Source organism: Felis catus, chromosome E1 (genome assembly GCF_018350175.1).
Source record: "Felis catus isolate Fca126 chromosome E1, F.catus_Fca126_mat1.0, whole genome shotgun sequence".
In the NCBI taxonomy this organism is placed as follows: domain Eukaryota; kingdom Metazoa; phylum Chordata; class Mammalia; order Carnivora; family Felidae; genus Felis; species Felis catus.
Genome location: NC_058381.1, coordinates 16,758,582 through 16,773,136, shown reverse-complemented (window position 1 = coordinate 16,773,136; position 14,555 = coordinate 16,758,582). Strand labels below are relative to the sequence as shown.

Genomic DNA, 14,555 nt, shown 5'->3' with positions numbered 1-14,555 from the left:
TAGTTTTTTTGTTAGGACCAAAGAACACACATTATATGTTTGTTTGGAGGGGAAGTTGTTGACTTTGTGGTCAGCACATAGTTGGTTTTTGCAAATGCTTCTTGTGTCTTTGAAAACCATGTGTACTTTCCACAGTATGTAAGTTTTATATATATTTGTTAGTTTGAGCTTACTTGTATTTTCTGTAATTAATCTTTTCCTATTGATCTATTAGTTTCAGAGAAGAGTAAGTTAAAATTGCCATCTAAAATTGTTGATGTCCCTATACTTGTGAGAGTTGTTGCTTTGTGTATATATGTGTATTTGTAACATTATTGCGATAAAACTCACGTGCCATAAAGTTCACTGGTTGTTAATATATTCACAGGGTGCAGTCATTATTATTACCTAATTTTAGAATATTTTTGTCACCCCCAAAGAAACTTGTCTGTTAGCAGTCACTCCCCGTTGCCCCTTTCCCCAGATCCTGGAAATCACTGATTGTCTTTCTGTCTCCTACTCAATGGGTTTACCTATTCTGAACATTTCAAGTAAGTGGAGTCATATAATATGTGGCCTTTTATAGTCACAAAACATGGCTTCTTTCACATAACATAATGCTTTCAGAGTTTATCTGTGTTGTAGCACATGTCAATACTTCATTCCTTCCTGTGGCCAAATAATATTTTGTTGTTGGATATATATTATTGTATTTTGTTTATCCATTCATCAGTTGATGGGCATTTGCGTTGTTTCCACTTTTTGGTTATTAAGAATAATGCTGCTGGGCGCGTGGGTGGCTCAGTTAGGGGCCAACTTTGGCTCAGGTCATGATCTCACAGTTCATGAGTTTGAGCCCCACATCTCTGTGCTGACAGATCACAGCCTGGGACTTGTTTCAGATTCTGTGTCTCCCTGTCTCTGCCCCTCCCCCTTTTCCCACTGAATAGATTGAATTTTCTTTTCATAGTTTGGAAAGTTACACATTTCACTTCTTTTTTTTTTTTTTTCTTTAAATGTTTATTTTTGAGAGAGAAAGCATGGGGGAGGGGCAGGTGCCCCTGTTCTGTTCTTTTTTAAAAATAATAATAAGTTTTACCAAATTATTTGTTGACTTTCATGTATGTCACAACATCATTCTTGTTGGAAATAGTTCCTTTAATGAGTATTTTCAAAGAGGGCCTTTAATACAGGAAATCTTCTAAGACTTCGTGTGCCTGAGGTCTTTACTTTTGATGATAGTTTATCTGTATATAAACTTATTGGTTCAAAAGTCTATCAACATTTAAAAATTATTCCACACAGCAACTTTGTGTTGCTGATGAGATATCTGATGTCATTTTGATCTTATTCCTCTATAAGTGAACTCTACCTTGTTAGAAGCTTTTAGAATTTTCTTTTTGTCTTTGATTCTCTTAATATTTCATTGTATATATCAAAGTGTTATTTATGTATGTCTGTATGTTTTACTTATACATAAATGTCAGTTTAACATTTTTTAATTCTAGAAAATTCTTGGTCATTCATGTATTCCTGTTTAATTTATACATCTTTTTTAAAATCTATTTTTATTTTTTGAGCGAGAGCAAGAGGGGGAGGGGTAGAGGGAGAGAATCTTCCTTTTTAAATGTTTATTTTGTGAGAGAGATCATGACCTGAAGTCAGATGGTTAACTGGCTGAGCCACCCGGGCATCCCTTGTTTCTTTTTTAAAAAACTATTTATACTTCATGTTACCCATATCCTCTCATTTCTGAGGCTATGTATTAGGGTCATGTAAAATTTATATTCTGGGGCCACCTGGGTGACTCAGTCAGTTAAGCATCCACCTCTTGATTTTAGCTCAGGTCATGATCCCCATAGTCATGGGATCAAGCCCTGTGTCAGGCTCCACGCTGGGCATGGGGCCCGCTTGGGATTCTCTCTCTCATCCCCTGCGCTCTCTAAAATTAAAAAAAATTATATTCTGGGGTGCCTGGGTGGCTCATCAGTTAAGCATCTGACTTCACCTCAGGTCATGATATCACAGTTTTTGAGGTTGAGCCCTGTGTCAGGCTATGTGCTGATAGCTCAGCCTGGAGACTGCTATGGATTCTGTGTCTCCCTCTCTCTGCCCCTCCCCTGCTTGCATATTCATTCTCTCTCTCTCTCTCTCTCTCTCTCTCTCTCTCTCTCTCTCTCTCTCTCTCTCTCCCCCTCCCCCTCCCTCCCTCCCTCTCTCTCCCTCTCTCCCCCTCAAAAATAAATATACATTTAAAAAAATAAATTCTGTCTGGGTCATTAACTTTTTTTTAATGTATGTACAATTTTTTGTACTTTTTTAATGTTTATTTTGAGCAAGAGAGAGCATGAGTGGGGGATAGCAGCAAGCCTGATGCCGGGCTTTAACCCACAAGCTGAGAAATCATGACCTGAGCTGAAGTCAGTTGCTTAATGGACTGAGCCATCTAGGTGCCCCTATATTTTGTTTTTAATCTTTAAAAAGGTTTTAATTGTCTTTATACTTCTTTAATGCTTGAATTTTTTTTGTTTTGTTTTGTTTTCTTTTCTTCTCCATGAACACATTTTCCATTGAGATTTTCAGCTACATTAAGTTAACTGGTATTGTTTGAGAGGAGTGGTAAGGTTGTCAGGAGGAAGAAGAAACTCAGGGCAGAGAGCCCTACTGTGTTAGTCTGGACTTCCCATTTGCATCATCTACCTAGTAACTATATCCCTCAGGGTAGTAACTCCATCAGAGAGTTGCTCTTTATCAAGACCAAGCTCCCAAGGAAGTTTGTTCAGCAGAGATCAGGTCTGCTGCCCCAGGCAAACTGGAGTACTACCCTGACATTACCTCAGAGCAATTGCTTTTTTTTTACCTGAGGAGACTGGAGAGAGACATTTCTGAAAAGCTGTCCCATCATCCAGCCCCATCCCCCAAAGTTGTTCAGCTCTGGGTTGCTACTTTTCCCTCCCTTTGTCCTGATAAGCCAGCATTTGTTTCCCAGGGATTTTTCAGTTTTTTGTTTGTTGGTTTGTTTGTTTTTTTCTTATATTCAGTCTCTCACTTGTAGAACAACTTCAAAGGGAGGGAGCTTGGCTTAGTATCTTACCAAGAACTGTAAGCTGAGTATGACTAATTTAAAAAATTATGTATGTTTGACTTTTGATTACATGAGATTTTTTTTTTTTTTGCCACAAATTTTTCTAATTATCATTTCCAATTATTTAAGCTTTTACTGGTTGTTTTCCATTTAGGGATCACATATTTTCTTGACAGTGGGAAAGGAAAAAAGATGTCCTGAGCAATGGAAGGAAACTGGTTTAGGAATATTAAGTGATAATTCAGAAAGTGGATAATGTAGGGGCACCTGAGTGGCTCAGTCGGCTAAGCGTCCAACTTTGGTTCAAGTCATGAGCTCACGGTTCGTGGGTTCTGCACTGACAGTGCAGATCCTGCTTGGGATTCTCTCTCTCTCTCTCTCTCTCTGACTCTTCCTCCCTTGTGGCATTCTCTCTCAAAATAAACTTAAAATATATATTAAAAAAATTTTTAATTGAAAAAAGTAGGTGGATAATCTAGATTTCAGTGCACATTTTTTTTTTTTTTGATGGTTTTCTTGTTCAAAACTTTTAAGTATCATTTAAGCATGTGATGTGTAGAAGACATAATACTGGGTGTTACTGATAAAAGTTTGAATAAGATAAGATCTCTGCTTTCAAGGAGCTTTTTTTTTTAATACTTTATGAAAGTGAATTTATGTATAATTCAAGTTAAAACTAAAATATCTTCACTTCTGAGAGAAGTTAAAATTTCAGAAGCTACTAAGGGTGTTTTGTTGGGATTAGGGCCATTTCTCTTTGAGCAACCAGGAGTGAAAGCCAGATGGAGCAGCCATCCTTACTTTGAGGAGAATTTTTTTTTGCGGGCTCCTATTTTTTGTGCACAGCTACACTGCTTTTGTTCATTCTGCACTCTACTTGACTATGACCCATTTTTAGCTACACACTCTCTAGCTGCACCTGATTTGGGCCACCCTGCTTTCTGTTCTTAAAATCAGTCTCATATCTTAGTGTTTTTAAGCATTCCAGGAATGATTTGCTTCATATACTTGGACCATGTTCCTTAGCTTGTCTCTGTCAGTCTGTTCATCTGTTGCATTATAATTTGCTTCTGCTACTAGATTCCTGCCTTTGAATTTGCTCTGTACCTGTCCTCGTATGTACTTGGTTTGACATATTTTGGCTCTTGGCTTTATTTTTAAATATGTTCTTCTGTTCTTCCTGAGGTTAATTCATTGAGGTGTTCTTTTCTAAAACACTGTTCAGTCCTGTCACTGGTTCAAATCCTCTCTTCTTCCAAGTTTTTGAATTGTAATACCACAGCTCATTTTATTAAAATTGTTACTATTATTTAATTTTTTGTTTAAAATTACCCACCATGAAAGATAAATAAACATAAAATTACGCACCACAGGTAAAAATAGTCTATAGTTTTTTTGTGTATGGCCTGATGTTATTTTACTTTTTAAAAACAGCTTTTTTGAGGGGTGCCTGGGTGGCTCAGTTGGTTAAATTTCCAACTTCGGCTTGGGTCATGATATTGCAGTTTGTGAGTGAGTTCAAGCCCTGTGTCAGGCTCTGTTGACCGCTCAAAGCTTGGAGCCTGTTTCAGATTCTGTGTCTCCCTCTCTCTCTGCCCCTCCCCTGCTTGCACTCTCTCTCTTTCTCTCTCTAAGACAAATAAACATTTTAAAAAGCTTTATTGAGGTAAAATTGATATATACATGCACCTATTTACAGTGTACAGTTTGCTAAGTATAAGTAAATATCATGAAACTATCACTGCAGTAAAGGTAATGAACATACCCATCACACCCCAGAGTTTTCTCATGTCCCTTTGTAGTTCCTCCTTCTTGCCCCTTCCCATCCCCTCTCCAGCCCCTGGCAACTACTGATCTGATTTCTGTAACTATAATTTTCATTTTGAGGAATTTATTTAAATGGAATCATGCACTATGTACTGTGGTTGAGGGGGTGTGGATGGCTTCTTTCAGCATAATTACTTTGAGGTTAATTCACACTGTGTGTTTTAGTAGTCCACTCTTTTTTCTTGCTGAGTAATATTCTATTCTATAAATACATGACAGCTTATCTGTTCACCTGTTGATCATTTGGATTGTTTCCCATTTTTGGCTGTTAAAAGTAAAATGGCTGTGAACATTTGTGTATGAGTCTTTGTATGGATATATACATTTATTTCTCTTGGATGAATACCTAGGCATGGAGTAGCTGGGTTGCATGTTACGTGTATGTGTAACTCTTTAAGAAACTGCTAAATTCTTCTCCAAAGTTGGTGCACCATTTTATATTTCCACTATTGATATATGAGAGTCTTAGTTGCTCTAAGTCATTTGTATAGACATACTGTCATTTTACCTTTTAATGAAACATTTTCTTCTCTTAATGTTCTGCAACTTGTATTTACTTTTAAATGTTTAGTAAGGCCTGGAATGTATTTTGGTGTTTGTTATAAAGAATGAGGTGAGGTAAGAAAACAGTTTTAATTTTTCCTTCAGAAGGCTGGACAGTTGTCTCCACATCATTTTATTAAATAATGTGTATCATATTTCCACTGATTTAAAACTTGCCTTCCTAAGGAATTGTTTCAAATGAATACATTTCTAGGTTCTTTGCCTATTCTTTAAAATCTAAATGTATAGATACTAGAGAATAATGTAGAATAAATAAGTTCTCCATTTATGATGTGATAAAGCATTTTAAGGAGGTAAAATTGAGGATCATGTCCTGTATAGGAGGTATAATTGAGTTCTCAATGGAGAACTATTATGTAAGTTTAAAAAAAAATGTACATTCATATCTTTTTTGGATAAGGAGTTTAACTTTTCATTTTGTAACCATTCTAAACACACTGCTCTGGATGAAATGATCTCTGTAACATATGTGTCATTTTATCTCTGATTACTATTTCTGCAGTTTCCTAGCTTAGAAACTTTAATACAAGTTTGATCCTGTTTTCTGCATTCATTCTGTCCATCTATTTCCAAGTTGTTTATATTTTGGACCTAGTTTATCCCATTTATCTGTTCCCATGTGCCATAGTCTTATAACTTCCCTGCCCCTAGTCTAACTTCCTATTATCCATATTACATTGATTCCAGATCATTTTTCTAAATGACTTTTCATTAAGTTAAAAAAATTTAAAAATTCTTTTTTGTCTTTGCATCGCTCTTACGGTTCTTGTTTTTATGATATAGTCTGAGTCCAATTTTAGCCCTTAGCACCCATGCAGAAGTCATTTGCTATAATCATGTTGATCTCTTCATTCTTTCTTGCTATGTTTATGCCATGATATATCTTTATAGGGTTTCCTTTATATAATACAACCTTTTTTTCTATGTTACCCATCTTTCTAAATTTGTCTTAGGCTTTCCTCCTCCATAGATTCTTCTTTGACTCTCTCAGACCATGATTTCCCCTCCTCTGAATTCTTAATACTGGTAGTATTTTTTCCATTCACTGTATTCCATCCATGCCCACTTCTTTGGACATGTTAGCCATGCTTTTGCTTATTCTCAATGCCTGAAAAGCTGTTCTCTAGATCTCATTATGACTTGTTTTCTTAACTTTACAGGTCTTGATTCAAATGGCACCTTCTCATTGAAACCTTCCTTGAGTGTCCTGTTTTAAATTCAGTCCTCTCCTTAGTCTCTGTACCTTTCTTTGATTGTTTTTCTGCATAGAGTGCAATATATCTGACATAAATTTTACTAGTCTGTTATTGTTCCTTGTAAGTTCATTGAGGACAGGGGCTTTATTTTATTGTTTTTTCATCAGTACCTTGAATAGTGCCTTGCACGTGGTATGTGTTCAGAAAGTACTTCAGTGAATGAATAAATGCTGTTAGGTTGGTGTTAATTGTTCTTTAGTTACATAAAAGTATTGTTTAGTTGTCTCCTTAACTAGACAAGAAGTTCTCTGAAGCCTGGAGTGTACTCTGAATTCTCTCTTTGACATAGAGTGACCTAGCAACATGAAGTACTTACTGAAGGTGTAGAATTAGAAACTGACCACACAAAGGCAGATGGCACTTTATATTCCACAACTGGTGGATACTAAGCATAATTAACTTTAAGTTCTGAGTAGGATCTTAAAGTTGCTTTTGTTACTTAATAAACTAGAATAACTTCTGGTTTCATAATAATTATAGTCACTCCTGGTTACATAAAAAATACATATTCCTTTAGACCATTTAGAAATATAGAAAAATATGGACAGTATAAAATGTTCACAAAAATAAAGTAATGGGAATTTACACACTGTAAGTGGAAGCTTGAATTGGTTAGACCACTTTGGAGAACAATTTGTCAGCATTTAGTGAAATTGAAGATCCATGCCCTACAACATCTCTACATGGTAGCAGTTCTCCTAAATGGTTACACATGTGTATCAGGACACATGGACAACAATGTTCATAGCTGCTTTCTTTGAGGGGGGTGGAAAATAACCCAAATGTTCATCAGCAGGAGAATGTATAAAAGTTCAGATCATGCAAAACCAGCATCATTTAGAGGTATGCTGAAAGGGAGGTAAACTATTACTCTACTATCATAGAGTCTCTGGACACAAGACAGATTAACAGGAGAAAAGCAAAGTTCACAAGAAAAATGAAGACCCAAAGAAGTGATTAGGCCTAAGTGCTTATATACTAGGTTGAACAAAGTAGAAATTGTGGGAAAGTAACCAAAATAAGTGGGTAGACTAAAGGAAGATAGTTATTAACAAGATATGTTTATGTAGATGTCTCTTGACCTTGACTCCCCATCTTGGGTGATAAGTGTGCTTCTTCCTTCTAGTACAGAGAAGGCACCTTTCACATGGGAATTTTATCTCCTGCTTTTAGGAAGAAAAAGGAAGGTCATAGTGTCCTTGCATTGGCTGTTTTTCAAGTGTCTTCAACTCAAAATAAGCAATATGCCAAAGCAGCATATTGTGGGGTGGCCTTGTCCTGATCTCCTTAAATACATATGTAACAAAACTAACAAAAAGCAAGGAGATGATATAAAAATTTAGGGTGGAAAGGGTGGGAAATGAGATTAGGGAAGGATATATAATGACTTTACTGATAATGTTCCATTTCTTAGGCTGGGTAATGAATTCACAGATGTGTTATTTTTTGCACATAATGATTTTTCTTAATTTTTAAAGGTAGTGTTGTCATCTGTAGGGAAAGTTGACAGAGTATAGGAGGTTTAAAAAGAGAGGAGACCTGAATATAGTTGGTAGAGAAAGAAGAGAGACTTGATAAGTGAAAAAGGAGAAGTGGTAAATAGCATGAGGGCTCAGTTACAATTGGAAGCTAAGAAATTATATTTTCTAGGAATGCTTGGTTGCCTTACTGTAGACAGCAGATGGTTGCATGCATTCAAGATTTGTGATTATCAAGTAGGTGCAGAAGATGGGCAGTGTTGCAAGGGAGTTAAGATTATTGGCAAGAGTAAACTTCAAAAACAAAGAAGGGGCATCTGGGTGGCTCAGTTGGTTAAGTATCTGACTCTTGGTTTCGGCTCAGGTCATAATCTCATCGTTCATGAGTTTGAGCCCTGCATCAGGCTCTGTGCTGACAGTGTGGATTTTGCTTGGGATTCTCTCTCCCTCTCTCTGACCCTTCCATGGCTCTCTCACTCTCTCAAAATAAATAAATAAACTTAAAAAAAAAGAAAATAGAAAAATCAAGGGATTAAGGGCATCCATAAGATCAAAGAAAAGATACAGTGGAAATAAATGAGCAAGAGAGCTATCTATTTTATTGAAATCTGAAACATTGTAAGTTGCGCTTTTATGCATCATTAAGAAAACACTACCAATTAAACTATGATAGTCTTTCTTATGAGTTAGAGTTCTAACTATATATTTAGTATGCAATATAATATTGAAAGAGTTCTTTTAATCAGATGTAAATCTTTATCTTCGCTTACTCTTACATAAAAAGCAAAATGTGAATTAAAATAATTGGTTAAGGAATCTCTAAAACTTCTTCAGATCCAGGGTTTTTTGTTTATTTTTTTCTTAATGGTAGTGAGTTGTCATTTTGTTCAGATTTTCCATGGAATGAATGTGAGTGAGTCATCATCAGTCTTTTTTGAACTTACTTTTTCACTCAGACTCCTTGATGACTATTTTTCCAAATTTATCACTCTTTCTGACTTAGTGGTCATAAAGAGGGTGTTTGGAGATGGTGAAGAAGGCCTGTTAAATAATAATCCCAAGTGGGAGTCCTAAGTAAATTATGTCTACATAATTGCATAATTTTAAGAAATGCTACGTCACCAACACTTGATGGTACTCATTCTGAAAGTTTTGATGCTGACACTTTTAATATTCACACATATGTAGGCAATACCAAGTATATTAAGAATACCTTTTGGTCAGTAGCAATTAGATGATGCCACTGATTACAAGGTGTATCCCAATTTCAGAGATGTAACAATGTGAAATAATGTACATCTTATATTCAGTGAAATTTGGTCGAAGAATAGTGGTTGTTGTCGGGTTGGTTTTCCAGATTTACAGTTTCAAATCAGAGCTTCAGCAGTCGCAGATAATGACAAGAGTGACCATGATAGGGTAACTAAGTAGAGAGAAAACGAAACCATCATTACTGGAGCTGAGGAAAACAAGGTCAGGTCAGGGTGTTGTATGGAGGATGGCATGATGTAGAGTAGAGAGGAAAACTGAAATCAAGATGTCAGAGATAGTAAGTAATAAAGGTTCACAAATCGATGGGGCGCCTGGGTGGCTCAGTCGGTTGAGCGTCCGACTTCGGCTCAGGTCATGATCTCGCGGTCCGTGAGTTCAAGCCCCGCATCAGGCTCTGGGCTGATGGCTCAGAGCCTGGAGCCTGCTTCCAATTCTGTGTCTCCTTCTCTCTCTGTCCCTCCCCCGTTCATGCTCTGTCTCTCTCTGTCTCAAAAATAAATAAATGTTAAAAAAAAAAATTAAAAAAAAAATAAAGGTTCACAAATCGAGAGAAGAAAAGGATAAAGGTAACAGTCATATGGCTTGAAGTTCAAAGGAGTAGGGGTTTTACCCGTAGCGTTTGACACAGTGTTTTCCTAATTTGAAGAATGTGAGCCATGAACAGCCTCAGAAGAAAGGGGATTATTAGGGAAAAGCTGGTTTCAATCAAGGAATTTAAAGTTCATCAAAGGGAATGAGGATGTGGGGATTGTTGGACTTCATGAGAAGGTTTTAATCAAGGTAAAAGACACAAGAAACAGTGTGGTCATAGTATGAGAGGGGATGATTATTAGAGCAGAGCTTCTTGAGTAGTGAATGTGGACTGATACGGGTAAAGCATTAAAGTTTGCACATACCATTAAATGTTGTTGAAACCAAATCTTTAAGTGTCTGCAGAACTGTTGAAGGATATACAACTTAACTGATCTTCTGATGTTGAAAGTTAGGTTGCATCAAGGTTTTCACAAGTGTGAGTAGATACCCCATTATATAATACAGTGAATATCGTAGCACCTAAATCTTTTTGTACATCTTTTGTTTTTTTTCTTTTTATCCATAGAATGAACTTCTGAAAATGGAATTACTGGGTCAAAAGAAATAGATATTTTTTCAGGCTTTTAATAGATTTTGCCAAATTGGGAACTATTTCACATTTTCACAATGTGGGAGTATATATTTGCTTTTGCCAACATTGGATGATAAAATGCTTAAAATCTCTTATTAATTTGATGATAAAAGTTAATGTTTTCATTTTTATCTCCTTAGTTATTGATAAGATTGAACTTTTTTCATATAGCTAATGGTCATTCATATTTTCTCTTTTATAAATTTTCTGTTGATAGCCATATCCACGTTTTCTGTCAGAGCTTATATAATAAAAATTTTGTCTATTTTTTACATCTCTTAAATAGGCTTTTGTACTTACAAAAGAGTTATATGAATGTGGACAAATAAAGCTCATAATAGAGATTGCAGAGTTGTAGGCCCTTTATTAAATGATCTCGTTAAGTTTAAAAAAAAAAATGGCGCACCTGGGTGGCTCAGTTGGTTAAGCATCTGACTTCGGCTCAGGGCATCATCTTGCAGTTTGTGAGTTCGAGCCCCGCAGTGGGCTCTGTGCTGACAGCTCAGAGCCTGGAGCCTGCTTGAGATTCTGTGTCTCCCTCTATCTCTGCCTCTCCCCCACTCATGCTCTGTCTCTGTCTCTCAATAATAAATAAATGTTAAAAAAAAAAAAGTTTAAAAAAATGAAGAACAGGAAGTTTTCATTTCTAAGTTTTCAGAGCACAATTGAAAATTGTAGCGATAAGCCACTTGAAGAAGGATTGATTCTTGGGGCACCTGGGTGGCTCAGTCAGTTGGGCGTCCGACTTTGGCTCAGGTCATGATCGTGCAGTTCGGGAGTTCCAGCCCCACTTCGCACTCTGTGCTGACAGCTCAGAGCCTGGAGCCTGCTTCAGATTCTGTGTCTCCCTCTCTCTCTGCTCCTCCCTGCTCACACACTCTCACTCAAAAATAAATGAAGATTTTTTAAAAATGTGTTTAAAAAGAAGGATTGATTCTTGAACTGTTTTTTCTTTAGCTGAGAACTATTTTGGATAAGTGGATAGGTAAACCTCTTATTTCATAAAGAAGTCCATATGTGATTTTTTAATTGTGATTTATTACTTATGGAAAAAGATTGATTTCTCCCCCCAAAAAAGAAAAATTCAGAACACTTTTCTGAATTTTTAATTTTTAAAAATTTTGTGACTGAAGAAAGGTAATTCAATAATATAAATTAATGGGTCCAGTATCTTATTTCTTTCTCAGTGTCATTAAACTATAGTATAAAGCTATTTCTCTTCTGGTAGTTCTCACAGCCCAGGAGACAGACCGTCTAAACATGTGTAGTGATCTAAGAAAGGCACAGACATACGGTTTCTTTTGCATTTATCTGAACTGATTGTGAAGGTGTTTAAAACCATCTCCCTTTTGTATGGGGTGCCTGCATGGCTCAGTTGGTTAAGCATCCAACTTCAGCTCAGGTCATGATCTCACAGTCCGTGAATTTGAGCCTCGCATCAGGCTCTGTGCTGACAGCTTGGAGCCTAGAGCCTGTTTCAGATTCTGTGTCTCTCTCTCTGCCCCTTCCCTGATCACACACACATTCTCTCTCTCACTAAAAAATAAACATTAAAAAAAAAAAAAACCAACCCATCTCCCTTTTAATTAGATCATATCTGTCTGTAGCTTACTCAGACAAACATTAGATTGATTAAATAATTTTTATTATCTACACAGAAAAGTGAAGTACTAAAGACTAAGAATATCCAGTTGCAGTGTTTTTCTTAATTCTTCAGTTTATGGTGCCTGTACTTGATAATCACGTCTTTGTGTGTGTGTGTGTGTGTGTGTGTGTGTGTGTGTGTGTGTGTAGAAAGAATATATTGTTATATGTTACTAGTATATATAAAATGGACCTGGCATTTTATCTGATTTTGTCTTCATGTTCATTTCTTAATTTCTTACTTGGAATTAAAGTTAATAGGAACCTACCAACTCTTAGATTAGACATAAAAACTAAGGTGTTAACCAAATATGGCTCCTCTCTCACTTTCAGTGTTATATACCTAGTAGGCTCTCAAAACATGTTTGTCGAATTAAGTGAAACATTTGCAAGGAACTGTTACTTCAGGTTTTCTGAAAAGTTATTTCTCTGAGATTTTTGGTATAAAACCTATTTTGAAAGATTGTGGTACAGTGGCAGTTTTTACACTTATAGGACCAGTTGGAGTGTTTACATTTGAGCCAATTTATAACTTGAGTTATTTTTTCTTTAAGATAAAAGCCCTTACAGGCAGTAATTTTTATCTTCCTACATTTAAAATTAATGGTAATTGTGGTTTTATTAGGAGACACTGTTAAGGAATACTCTCATTTTATAAACTAATTGGTGTTCAGACATAAAATTAGAATAATTGCCAGCCTGCTAATTTTGAAACTAATCAATCAGTGATTGTGTTGTGTGGTTTGGTCACATTCAGCTTTAATCATTTTATTTAACAGCTATTTTTCCTTAGGCCAGTTGTAGGCTAGAATATTTTGAGGCAAGAACTAAAGTGTTTTGTGATATCTGTACTAAGCAATATATATTCCTTTAAAATAATGCTGAGTGAAAAAAGCCAGGTTCAAAATGATTCCATTTATTTAACATTCATGAAGTAACATATAGGGATATGGAACAGCTTAGTGGTGCCAGGGATTAGGGGTGGGGAAAAGAGGTGATATGGCTGTATAGGGGTAGCACAAAAGGAATATTGTGGTGATGGTACAGTTAAATATCTTGGTTGTGGTGGTAGTCACATGAAGCTATACATTTCATAAAATAGCATAGAACTATACACATACTGTCACGAATATATACACGTATAACTGGTAAAATATGAATAAGCTCTGTGGTTTGTACCAATGTCTGTTTCCTGGTATTGATATTGTACTATAGTTATTTAAGATGTTAATATTGGGGGAAGCTGGGCAAACGACCTTCCTGTACATTTTTTTGCAGCTACCTGTGAATTTACAATTACTGAAAAACAAAGTTTTAGAAAATATACTTCAACGAGAACTCCACCCTAAATCAGAGCAATTATTAAAGGCAGATATCCCAGATCAAGTCCCACTATCCAGTTATTACTATAGCAGCACAGTAGAGGACTCCCTCAAAGAAGGGTTCTTTCTGATCTACTCATGCTTGGAGAGGTATATTTTCATTTATAAGTAGTTCCTAATAAAGCCACTATCAGTTCTAAAAAACCCATTCCTGGGGCACCTGGGTGGCTCGGTCGGTTGGGCGTCTGACTTCGGCTCAGGTCATGATCTCACAGTCTGTGAGTTCGAGCCCCGCGTCGGGCTCTGTGCTGACGGCTCAGAGCCTGGAGCCTGTTTCAGATCCTGTGTCTCCCTCTCTCTCTGCCCCTCCCCTGTTCACGCACTGTCTCTCTCTGTCTCAAAAATAAATAAACGTTAAAAAAAAAATTAAAAAAAAAAAAATAAAAATAAAAAACCCATTCCTTAGCTATGCCATAGATCCCATGGCTAGCAATGGACTTGAATGTATGCATCCTCCATTTTCCTGTTGATTGGTATACTGGATATAAAACCTTAAGGCATCTTAACACAAAACACATGTACAGCCTTTTAAATATTCTACAGAATAGATTTTTCTATTTTAGTAGATGTAAATTGAATCATATGTATTTAGAGTTCTAATTAAATAACAATCTTGTGTTTTATTAAGCATAGCAATAAATATAAGGTGAGACAGAGTTTACATGCTTTTCTGGTGAGCACATTGGTTTAACTGTAACTGTTCTCCCATAACTTAATTTGTTTAAATATAAACATTTCTTCAGTCTCATGTTCTTAAACATGAGCATAGTAATAATAATGGTAATAATGATGGCTACCCCTTATTGAGTACTTCTTTGAGCCAGAAACTTGCTAAGCACTTTTTATATTTTATTTTCATTTAATCCTTGTGAGGATTAAAGGACCTTTGAGGTAGGTACTATT

At 36.1% G+C, this 14,555-nt stretch overlaps 1 protein-coding gene across 4 annotated transcripts in view; it reads left to right on the top strand.

Annotated features, from left to right (window-relative positions):
• The window catches only part of NSRP1 (nuclear speckle splicing regulatory protein 1), a 61,441-nt gene that overhangs the window by 28,114 nt on the left and 18,772 nt on the right, over window positions 1–14,555 (top strand). The window contains exon 3 of one of the 4 annotated variants that reach the window (XM_045044914.1): window positions 464–530. The exons of the other annotated variants lie outside the window; for them this stretch is intronic. The gene's annotated coding sequence lies outside the window, so the exon portion shown is untranslated. The remainder of the gene's footprint in view (window positions 1–463; window positions 531–14,555) is intronic. 4 annotated transcript variants of the gene reach the window in all.